The sequence below is a fragment of the Lepus europaeus genome, chromosome 8 (genome assembly GCF_033115175.1).
Source record: "Lepus europaeus isolate LE1 chromosome 8, mLepTim1.pri, whole genome shotgun sequence".
Classification (NCBI taxonomy): Eukaryota; Metazoa; Chordata; class Mammalia; order Lagomorpha; family Leporidae; genus Lepus; species Lepus europaeus.
The window spans coordinates 2,612,958-2,625,262 of record NC_084834.1 but is presented as its reverse complement, the minus strand read 5'-3'; positions in this window follow the sequence as shown (position 1 = coordinate 2,625,262).

Genomic DNA, 12,305 nt, shown 5'->3' with positions numbered 1-12,305 from the left:
GGACACTATGAGAAACAGTGAGTTGATCAGCCCTTGCCCTGACTGTTGATGTACAGTGTAATACTTTATCCCTTTTAGTATTTTTTTTGTTCTAGCACTATTTGTTGAACTCTGTAATGTGAAATGTGCAATTTAATACTTTATGCCTGTTGGTAATTTTTTTTTTGTTCTACTTAATACTATTGGTTGTACTCGGTAATTAACACACAATTATTCTTAGGTGTTTAAATTTAACTGATAAGTGATCCCTGTTAAATATAAGAGTGGGAATAAGAGAGGGAGGAGATGTACAATTGGGGACATGCTCAAGCTGACTTGCCCCAAATGGTGGAGTTAGAAACATGCCAGGGGATTCCAATACAATCCCATCAAGGTGGCATGTACCAATGCCATCTCACTAGTCCAAGTGATCAGTTTCAGTTCACAATTGATCACACTGATAGGTCAAAGAGTCAAAGGGATCACACAAACAAGACTAGTGTCTGCTAATACTAACTGATAGAATAAAAAAGGGAGAGAACAATCCAGCATGGGAAGCGGGATACACAGCAGACTCATAGAATGGCAGATGTCCTAAACAACACTCTGGCCTCAGAATCAGCACTTAAGGCATTTGGATCTGGCTGAAGAGCCCATGAGAGTATTTTAGGCATGGAAAGCCAAGACACTCTGGAAAAAAAAAAAAAAAACTAAATGAAAGATCTGCGAGTGAGTTCCCAGTAGAAAGAACGGGCCATCAAAGAAGGAGGTACCTTTCACTGAAGGGAGGAGAGAACTTCTACTTTGACTATGACCTTGTCTAAATAAGATCAAAGTCAGTGAACTCAAAAGGTTTCCATAGCCTTGGCAACTCAGGGCAAAAGCCTAGGGAGATTTATGATGCCATAAACAAGAGTGTCAATTTGTTAAGTCAACAACAGGAGTCACTGTGCACTTACTTCTCATGTAGGATCTCTGTCCTTAATGTGTTGTTCAATGTGAATTAATGCTATAACTACTACTGAAACAGTACTTTACACTTTGTGTTTCTGTGTGGGTGTAAACTGATGAAATCTTTACTTAATATATACTAAATTGATCTTCTGTATATAAAGATAATTGAGAATGAATCTTGATGTGAATGGAATGGGAGAGGGAGTAGGAGATGGGAGGGTTGCGGGTGGGAGGGAAGTTATGGGGGGGGGGAAGCAATTGTAATCCATAAACTGTACTTTGGATATTTATATTTACTAAATAAAAGGTTTTAAAAAACTCATTTAAATATCTATATTCTCTAAGTATTTAGTGGGCAAATAATAATAAATACTAATATATAGCATATAATAATAATTACTCATAAAACTGATACATAAAAGGAAAGACTCAGCATCTAAACATGATTTTCTATATTAACCTTATAGTTTTAGGGTGATATTTTAATTGATGGGGGAATATTTTTTAATTATAGTAAATCTCAAAAATTTATGTAAAATGTGTATTATAGTAAAAACTGGGATTGACACCATGTGGCGTAGCAGGTAGAGCTGCTGCCTGCACCATACGGGTGCTGGTTTGTATCCTGGCTGTTCCACTTCTGATCCAGCTCCCTGCTAATGACCTGGGAAAAGCAGCAGAAAGTGGTCCAATGGTTTGGGCCTCTGTCATCCACATGGGAGACTCAGAGGAAGCCCCCCGATCCTGGCTTCAGTCTGGCCCAGAGCTGGCTACTGTGGCCATTTGGGTAGTGGGCCAGAGGTTAGAAGATGTTTCTTTCTCTGTTTCTTCCTCTCTGTGTAACTATGACTTTCCAAATAAATTAATACAACTTAAAAAAAAAAAAACTATGCATGAATTTCTAAGCTTTAAATTAAAATAAGCTTATCTTTTAATTCAATTTCCCACAAACTTTTTGAAATACCCTTGCATAAGTATGCCAATAAATAAAGAAAAATAAAAAATATGAAATTATTTTTTCAAAGCCTTGAAAGAAACATGGATCTATGTAACAGTCAATATAAACTGTCAACATAACAAGACTGACTATGCACCTAACAAGTTGGATCTAACAACTTTGCAGAAAATGCAAGATAAATATGTTAACACAAGAGAGATGAAAATAGCAAAATGCGGAAATGTTTAGGGTATCTAGTTTGTAATTCAAAAACACCCAGCCAAGAATTGAATAGACAATTGGAGGTATTTGATGATATTCAGGAATTGTTATTCCTGTGAAGGTTGCAATGATACTGCTGTGGACACATGTTTCAACAACTGCTTTTTCTTTTACTTATGGCCCTGATTATAGCTGGCTTCAATTTGTTACATTAAGTCCCTTGTCCCCTGAAATCAATATTCTTTATCATTATTATTTCAATTATACATCTTGATGAGGTACTTGTGATGTGGAGATTCAACACATATTCAGCGTATGAACATCAAATCATATCTGTTAACATTTCCATTTAAAACATTTATTTGATTAACAGAAATTTGCATATTTGTGGTGTGCAGTCTGACATTTCAATACATGTGTGTGATTTGCACTGCTCAAATCAATATTTCCTCTGAATCATAACTTTATGATTAGGGCCACCAGGCTCCTGTCTTCCGTTTGCTCAGAACTTGTAAGAATTGTTCTTTCTGAAACTATATGTATCCACATATTTACATAAAAGCCATAACCCTGCTTAAGAAGGAGGTGTTACAAAAGGGAGAGGTATAAAAAAACCAAAATTGGCCATAAGTTACTTGTGGAAACATAGAAAAAATGTGAAAATTGCCTCCAGCCTTTCTCTGAGTTGACTTGTTGTTGTCCACAGTTTCCTGAATATTTAATATTTCACTCCAAATGTAAGTGTCCCTTCCTTACAATGCAGGGATTTTCTTCCACCAAACAGAAGCTTTGTTGGCCCTTCTTTGTATAACCCAGAATTGTCTGGAGTTAATGCAGTCAAGAACCCTCAGCTGAAACGAGAGGATCAGTGTTAAGTGAATAAACACAGCAGCCTTAGCAAACCCATTTCTCAGAGAATCCCACCCAGATGAGCAACCTTTTCCTTTGACAATTCCTTTATTAGTGACCCTCGCTCTTTGATATTTTCCAGATTCCTCAGTTGTGTTTTGCAGCATCACTTCCCTTCTGAAATAAACCACCTGTGTGTAAAGATCTTCTTGGGAGGAAGCTAATTTAATATAATCCTAGAATAATTCTAGAGAGCACACCCTCTGGATGGCATCCTGCAACAAAATTAGTCAACAGTCAGATAACGTTACAAATGCCCCATTGCTGATGGTAGCGGGAATGGTGCTGGCCTGCGCCGTGACTGAGTGTGGCTCAGAGACTCCCTCCTCTCCTTAGTGAGAGTCGAGATGCCGGTGAAATAAGAAGCACTGGTTTGTGAAGTATCTGTGCACTCAAAATACGCAACGGCGAAAATAATTATAAAGACGGTGGAGAGGTCTTAGCAGTTTGGAAGGAACGTGAAAGGTTGCGATCATATAAGAATCGACTTGGAGATTACTGTGAGAAACCAGGTGTCCTTCATGGCAGAAGGTGAAGAGATCGCTGCTATGAAGAAATTCAGCTACACATTTTCATCACAAGAATAACAAAGCTGCAAGGAATAGGAATGCGAAGACTAGTGGAGATCCCAAGCCAACATTAGGTTCCTGGAAGGGCAGAAAGAGGAAACTGAGACTTGAAGTTAAGGGGAGATGGATTAATGATCTTGCAGACTTGAGTAAGTGGCTCATATGAGAAGAGCCCTCTCATCAGGAGAATACGCAAAGGCTTGTGACGTGGGTGTCTTGGAGGACGAGGCTCCTGCTCCCCAGACCTGCCCTCAGTTCCCCTTGGCCTAAAATTAGTGCCAAAATGCAAGATAGACCATGCAGGGAAACATGATGCTGTGGCTGAAGGCAATATCTCTTTTACCAAAATAATTACAGACCTGGGCGGTATAAAGCAGCAGAAACTAGGAGAACCTGTGTGAGAGTAGATCTGGAATGTGCTGGACTCCAGTCTTGAGACATGGAATAAAAGATAGAATTTGGGAGAGTTACCAATTCAATGCCCTTCTGGGATGATTCAGAACATAAGGCACTAACAGACTCTTGGATGGTACCCAAGCCTCCTTTTGACGGAGATTCTTGAAGCTTAGTAATGACAGCAGTTCATAGTAAATGAGGTGGAGGTGCCAGAACTGTCTTTACTGAGTGCAGAGGAAGGGCCTGATGGGTTAATACAGTTAGCAATTTCAGAAAACACCTATTGGGTAGAAGGAAATCCTCAGATCACTGCACTCCCCAAGAAGACCCAGAGGACAGTCCTGTTAATGCAATCCTAAGGAACCGGCTAGTGAGCAACTCTTAGGGGAGTAGGTGCCAGGTGGTCTTCAGGGCTGAAGACAGGAGAGACGCTGGCCTGGAACTTGCCTTACTAATGCCAATGGAGGAAAGCACAAAAGATCAGAAGCAAGACAGCAGTACTCAACTCACCAGTCAATTAATTAATTTGTCTGTATTTAAATAGGAAGCAAGACAGGGAATAACAAAGAGTCTTTGGCCCTTAAATACCTGTGGCTAGGACAGTGTTCCTCCTAAGAGTGACACAGAAGGAAGAGCGGAAGACATTACTTCACTTACATAATCCAGGATCAGGGCAGATATTTGGCCCAACACTTAGGATGCCACTTGGAACTCCCATATCCCATATCAGATTGCCTGGTTTCCAATCCTGCTCCATTCCCAATTCCAAGCTTCCCGCTAATATACACCTGTGAAGCAGCAGTGACAGCTAACGGACTTGAGTCCCTGCCACCCACGAGGCAGATCTAGGAGGTGCTCCTCGCTCCTGGATTCAGTCTGGCACAGCTCCAGCTGTTGAAGGTATTTGGAGAACAAATCAAGAGATGGAGGTTGTGTGTGTGTGCGTGTCTGTCTGTCTTAAAGTTAAATTTAAAAAGGAAGATCAAAATCTGCAAAACTTTGTCAGTCACAGTAAAAGTTATCCCTTGCCTAATTTGGGGGGCTGAGCCACAGAACTCAAAGAGAGTTAGAGATCTTTGCAAGGAGTCCCTATAACAATACAGCATGGGTATTATTCACCTGATTCTTCTCAATGGAACATTTAACCACTTTCTCCAGATTGTGATTTGTATCTTTCACCTTTTGCGTTACCTAAAAATCATATATCAAGAAACCAAATGAGATGAAATAATCCTTTATGCAGAAGAGAAAATATGCCATTCAATATATAAAATGAATTATATGAAATAGCTGTTTTTTTTTTAATTTATGTGACAGGCAGAGAGAGAGAGAGAGAGAGAGAGAGAGAGAGAGAGAGATCTTTCATCTGATGTTGGTTTAATCTTCAAATGGATGCAATGGGCCAGGGCTCATCTAGGCCAAAATCAGGACCCTGGAACTCCATCCTGGTTTTCCATGTGGCTGGCAAGAGCCCAAATACATGGGTCATGAACTGCTAGCAGCATTCTAATAGAAGATGCCAACATCGGAAGTAGTGACAACCTGCAGTGCCACAGTGCAGGACCCTAAAATCAATAACTTTTGAAAAATAAGAACATTGAGGCTGGCACTGCAGAGTAGCTGGTAAAGTCACCGCCTGTAGTGTCAGCATCCCATATGGGCAGTGGTTCTAGTCCCGGCTGCTCCTCTTCCAATCCAGCTCTCTGCTATGGCCTGGGAAAGCAGTAGAAGATGGCCCAAGTCCTTGGGCCCCTGCACCCACATGGGAGACCCAGAAGAAGCTCCTGGCTTCTGGCTTTGGATCAGCCCAGCTTCGACCCATGTGGCCAACTGGGGAGTGAACCATCAGATGGAAGACCTCTCTCTCTCTCTCTCTCTCTCTGTTTGCTTCTCTTTCTCTCTGTGTAACTCTGACTTTCAAATAAATAAATATTTAAAAAATAAGAATGTACATAAAATCTACATTATCATATAACTTTTGATCTTGTTTTTGTAAGTTCATTTTATTTTAAAATAACTGTTTTACAAATATTATGTGTTACGCTTTTAACCTTTTTTTACCATATTGACAAGGTGCTAAAGTAAAAATCTACCCCTGCTACATTGCCACATGGAAATCAGTTTCAGAGCTGTTTCCAAGAATGACTTCCCAGACTGGAAAAGGGCTCAGTGAAGACTGATGTTAGCCCTGAAGAGGCAGAGGCAGAACCCTCCGAGGTCTTCCGGAGGCAGCTGTCCGACTTCCTGCTCCCAACTCTGCATCACAGGTGGAAACCTGAGAGCCAAGCTCCAGTCCAGCTGGCTGTTTCCAGTGTTTGCAAGGATCCTTTTTACACTTTGAAGAAACCATACACCAACTGAATGCTGTCTTTCTTGAGGACTGCACACAGGTGTGAGCCCAATATAGCCAGGTCAGCAGCATCAAGGAACAGCTGACATACAGTCAAACTATAAGCATGACTTACTTTTGTACCTGGAAGAGTAAAGAGCCATCCATCCTTCCTAATGAATCACTGGACAGCAATAATTAAAATTTGATAGTAGAATATGCATTTTATTTATTCACACACATCCATTCATGCATTTCCCACATGCTTACATGTACTAAATTTGTATATACACACACATGCATACATACACACAGATATATGTACATCTTATAATCAATATACCAATAAAATAAATGAATTAAGTTGGTTGAAACAACAAATATACATGTGGAATGAGACAGCGAGTAACACATGTAAATCTAAGATAAATGTATTAATGATTAACTCTGTTGAATCATTTATCTATTGAATCTGAAGAGCTATATTCATGATTTTACTGGTAAGAATAAAATACACATCTAATGAGTTGGCAGTACTGTAAATGTCAAAGACAAAGTTGTGAAAAGTAACAAAACAGATGGACTTATCAAAAGCATACTAGAAGATTCTATCTAGACATTTGTATTTATTTTTTGCTTAATTCTGTTTTTACTGCTCAATAATACAATAAAAATGCTACTTGTGAGAAGTCTACACACTGAAATTTACATACATTGTGATCACAGTCTTCATCAGTAAGGTCTATTGGGTGGGGGTAGGTTGTGCGTGAGTGTGTGTGTGCCTGCTGTGTGTGTCAGTGGGTGAGGAAGAGTAATCATGGACACAGACACATGAAGAGTCATATAGGTGTATGCTTTCCAACCCTTCTCCGTAACACTCTTCTCTGTTCTCAGAGCAGACCAACTCAATGGTCTACCTTCTTGTCTAAAATTTCCCTGCTCTCAATAGAATCAGTTACTTGCATTATTAGTTCATTTGTTTAAGCAGCCTGGAAAATCACCTAGTACATTGCAAATTTTTAAGCCTTTATTATATAATTATATTATCATTACATAATTACATCAAATTGTAGACATTTATACAAAGATTTATTGTATTTATTTGAAAGGCAAGAGTGATGAAGCAGAACAGATAGAAAGAGAACGAGATCTTCCATCCACTGGTTCACTCCCTAAGAGGCAACCGTTGTTGGATTAGGCAGAAGCCAGGAGCCAGGAACTCCATCCAGGTCTGCCACATGGGTGGCAGGAGTCCAAGCACTCGGACCACACTTTACTGCTTTCCCAAGAGAATTGGCAAGGAGTGGATTGGAAGCAGAGCAGCCAGATCTCCAATTGGAATGCAGATGTGGGATGCCAGCATCACCTCGGAAGACAACTTAGCCTGCTGTGCCACAATGCCAACCCAATTGTAGAGTATCATAGTGAGCGGGAGAGACTGGCAAAGTTGGGGGAGAACAGAAGGAATATGTTTTAGGATTTGCAGACCCTCAAAGTGAGTTATGAGTCTTCTAGAAATTGAAGGCTCCATGAGAGAGCCACGGGTGACAAACGATAGCATACTTTCAATGCACAATCCCCTATGCTTATTTGTCGAAGCAAGTGTTGGCAGTTCTTGTTCTAATTCCAACCATGGTACCCCTTGTTGGCATTGATCACATCAGGTAACCTTTGGTTGTGTGATTTTGTGTGGTTAACAGAAAACTAATAAATGTATTCACACCTACTCTGACATGAACAAAAACTGTTGAAACAGTCACAAGTCAGGTCAAAGACTAAGATTAGTAAGCCTTAAAACAGTGTCCGAAGAATATTTCACATAGGATGTAGAACTTGAAAAACTATAACAGAGACTAGAAAATCAAACTTGAGAATTGTATTTTCATACAGAATGAAGCAAGTCATTTAAGTAATCAAATAACTTGCAAAATCAGGTGTAGCTGATGCCTTCACTGGCTTAAAAATCAATTACACTATTTAGCAGTATGACTTAAGTGGCCCAAGTTTAATTAAATAATCATCTAGATGCTGGAAAGGCAGCACAAACAGTGTGTTTGGAGATCAGCTTTGTAGTATAGTGCATAATGCTGACACCTGTGAAGCCTGCGTCCTGTATGGGTGCATATTCATGTCCTGGCTACTCCACTTTCAATGCAGCTCCCTGCTAATGGTCTGGAAAAGCAAAGGAGGATGGCCCAAGTGTTTGAACCCCTGCCACCCATATTGGAGAGCTGGGGCAGACTCCTGGCTCCTGGCTTCATCCTGGCCCAGCTTTGGCCGTCTGGGGAATGAACCAGAGTCCATCTGAATAGTGAACTGGTAGATAGAAGTTCTCTCTTTTTATGTCTCCTCTGTGTCTCTGTCTCGGTCTCTCTCTCTCTCTCTCTCTCCCTCTCTCTGGAACTCTGACATTCAAATCAAATAAAAAATAAATCTTAAAAAGAAACCAGGATCCTTTGAATATACAATGCCAGCATTAATTGCCTCACTGATGACAAAGTCACTCAGTCTCTAAGGTCTCAGATTCCACATCCATGGACCAAGAACGTTAAGTAACAGGATAATTAAAGGTTCCTTTAAACCAACAAGTCTACATTGTATTATGTGAATAAAGTCTACTCAGCTTTTCCTCTGTATCAGTGGAAGAGGACCATGGAACCTACAACTAGGATCATGAGGAAAACCACACAGAGAAAAAATATAATCCTTATTTGGCATTGTACCGGCAGGATTAAAGTACAATGTTCCAAGGGATAGTGCAACCAGAGTTGAGTGGGTTCAACTTTAAAAATGGATAAAGGGAGAATCACTTATATCCTGTGAATATTAATGTGTGGTTCCCTAGAGATTAGGAAGTTTTTAAGCAAAATGTATGAAAGTTTTACTACCCAACAATGGACACATCATATCCACGTTTCTCAATAAAACATTTAAAAATTTCAGAAAAGACTGTTGCCTAATATTTGGTACCCTCTCCCGTGCTGTGTAAAGTTGATTTACCTATATTATCTGTCATTTTAATTTTGCTCCAAAATTAACAGAAAGTAACATGTAAATAATAATTAAAATGTTTAAAAATGCAAAATAGTATTAGCTATTAAGATCCTGTTGCACATTATGGAACCCCATCAGCCCACTCGTTTTCAATTTCTTCTTACCATCCACATTATTGCCATTGAGCAAAATGCACCAAACTGAAAGTCATGGCATTGAAAACTATTCAGAACTTTGAACAACTTTCATAATTTGAGCAGTTAAGAGAAAAACTGTGCTTTAAAAAAAAAAAAACAGCCAACACACATAAAAAAGAATTAGTTTGGTGCAGAGCACCTCATCTGAATGCAGAGAGAGGGCGAACACTAAACAAGTCAGATTAATATGGAGAAATGGGTTGGTTTCCCTGCATCACTTTGTAATCAGGTAATGCATCACATTACCCAGTCACCCCTGACAGGAAGGCTGCTTTATCCTGCCTTGACTAAGAGGAGCGGCATAAACCGCAGCACCCGAAATTATAGCTTCTAAAATTGAATTATATTACCTTACATCAGCATGCCATGGTTTGTAGAAATTGTTAATCTCCTGGTAAACATCCACACATCTCAAACACAATTATTATTTATAAGCAAAGTGAATGTGTGAGGAAAACGTAACAGACAGTTATTATGCGTAAATTACTTGCTGTCCCCTGGGACTGGAGAATGAGACACTGCATCCCGTAAGGCCATTCTAGAAGGAATATTGATAAGTTCATAGAATAACTGGACATTTGGTAAATTGCCATTTCAATAAATCTTGTCTTTCCTAAATTCAGGAGGTAGCACCTTTCAGGAAAGTATGAAAATAGCAAAATTGATATTAAAGCATTCTACCAGTGAATTATGAGAACATTGACATTTAATACTGAGTTCACACCTAGAAATGAAAAATAATATTTTATTCATATATAGAAAACTGTACAATTCTTAAAAGGTGTGCATGAGTATTGTTCAACACAGCATTGAATCAGCACTCTATTTGATCAAATAGACATAGAAAACAAAATCCATAGTTCCTACCTCTAAGCAAATGCTACAAGCTAGAATGGCTACCAGAGACTACCCAATCATGACACTTACATAAATGCTAACATACATAAAAATCTATATGCTCTATAGCCCAGAAGGTGGTAGAATATATTTGGAATATCTTGAAAATCTGTCATGATTCTTACATACTTAAAATGTATTGCTTTTCTTCTTTTCAATTATATGTATGCTAATATGTTAGCTATATATATATCTACAATTATTTTTCAAGTTTATAAGTTTCATCAACAGGTAAGAGCATTTTTGTTACAGTAACTTCAGTACAAGGTTTACCAGTATTCTCAAATGATTTTTTTAAGAATCCAGTAATTCACCTTCAGAAGTACCATGGCTTAATTTTCTAAGGAAAACTTCTGGCGTCATCCCTAGAGCTTAGTGCAAATTTCATATGAATGCTTATTCATGTAATTTCTGACACTAAATGAAACCTTAAGCATGTGGTTGGCAAAACCTATCAACATTTAAGTAAGCCCCATGAGGAATGTGCTATCCCTAGATCTTTATCTTCTCATCCCCACATTGTGTGTCTTACAAAATGCCATCCAATTTAGGATCAAAGAAACAAGTTTTAGCTTTTCCATTAGGATACAAGCAGGCATTTTATTGATTTTATGCCAACTACATAGGCAGTATTCTATATCCAAAGATTCTTCAGTAAATATACTTATTATATTTACTAATTTTATGATGGAAATCTTATACCTTCTCTTTAGGTTTTATTGATTTTTATTTTATTATGAAGTAATTGACTCAATCAAAAAATTCCAGTCCCATTCCTCTGACATGTACTGAATTCAGCATTTCAGCTGAGAAATGAAGGCTGTCCATTGCCTACAAAGAATTCGCAAGAAGGGATTCCCTCTGTTTCAAACTCTCTGTACTGAAGCACCCAGTGCTTTACATGAACAACTATTTAATTGTAATGATTCCCCTTTTCAATCCCGTCCTATCTTACTGTTCAACCAATAGTCACCTATTCTCACAGAAGATCAGCTACCAACCTATCTCATGCTCTGCTGTTTCACTTTCCTGATTTGTCACTCCTGCTTTCTTGCAGCTTCATAGAGGATTCCACAAGTTGATGTACTAAGCAGGTATTCAGTTAACTCTAGACTGCTGCGCTAATGAAGTTATAGGGCAAGGCAGGAGCAAAAGAATCACTGCCTTTGAAATCATCTTGGATAGCTTTCTGCCTCATCTTGTACCCAAAGCCGTTTGACACAGCATCCTTAAATGCAATGAAGCAATTGTGGCAAATGAGGAATTATCTTCCAAGTGCAAAGTCTACGATGTGAGTCTGGGGCTTTGGGGAAGGAAGTCATCACCCCTTCTCGCTTGGGGAGCAGTAATCTTCGCAGTATCAGTCAATGAGTAAGTCGGATGAGCATTCGTTAATCTGTCACTTCCCAGTGCACATTTTCGTTCCTGGTTTTCATTTGGTGCTTTTTTATTTTCCTACTTTGAGATCCATTTGGAGATTAAAACGTTTCATTCTCAGGAAACATCACTGCACCATGATAGAATACCCCTTTTGACATTTAAATGCATATTCTCATATTTATTTTTCTTGACGTTTTCCAATTTGACAGAACTCATGTTCTACTCTTTGTTGGAACTGCCTATAGTATATTTTAAAGATTTTTTTCATATAATAAAACAGAGCTTAAAATAATATTCAATTTTGATTATAATATCTAAAGAATACAAAAGTATAAAGTCTGATTTGAAAAAGTCTTCAAGATAAACATTTTCTTATAAACAGAGGCTTTCTTCAGGGATAGTTCTATAACCAGGAGTGCATGAAACCCTGGGGATAATGAAACTATTTCATTTTCCATTTTAGAATGGGCCGGAAGGCTATTTATGTACTAATAGGTTTATTAATAAAACTGAGAAGGCAATAACCTCACCTGTATAGTGAT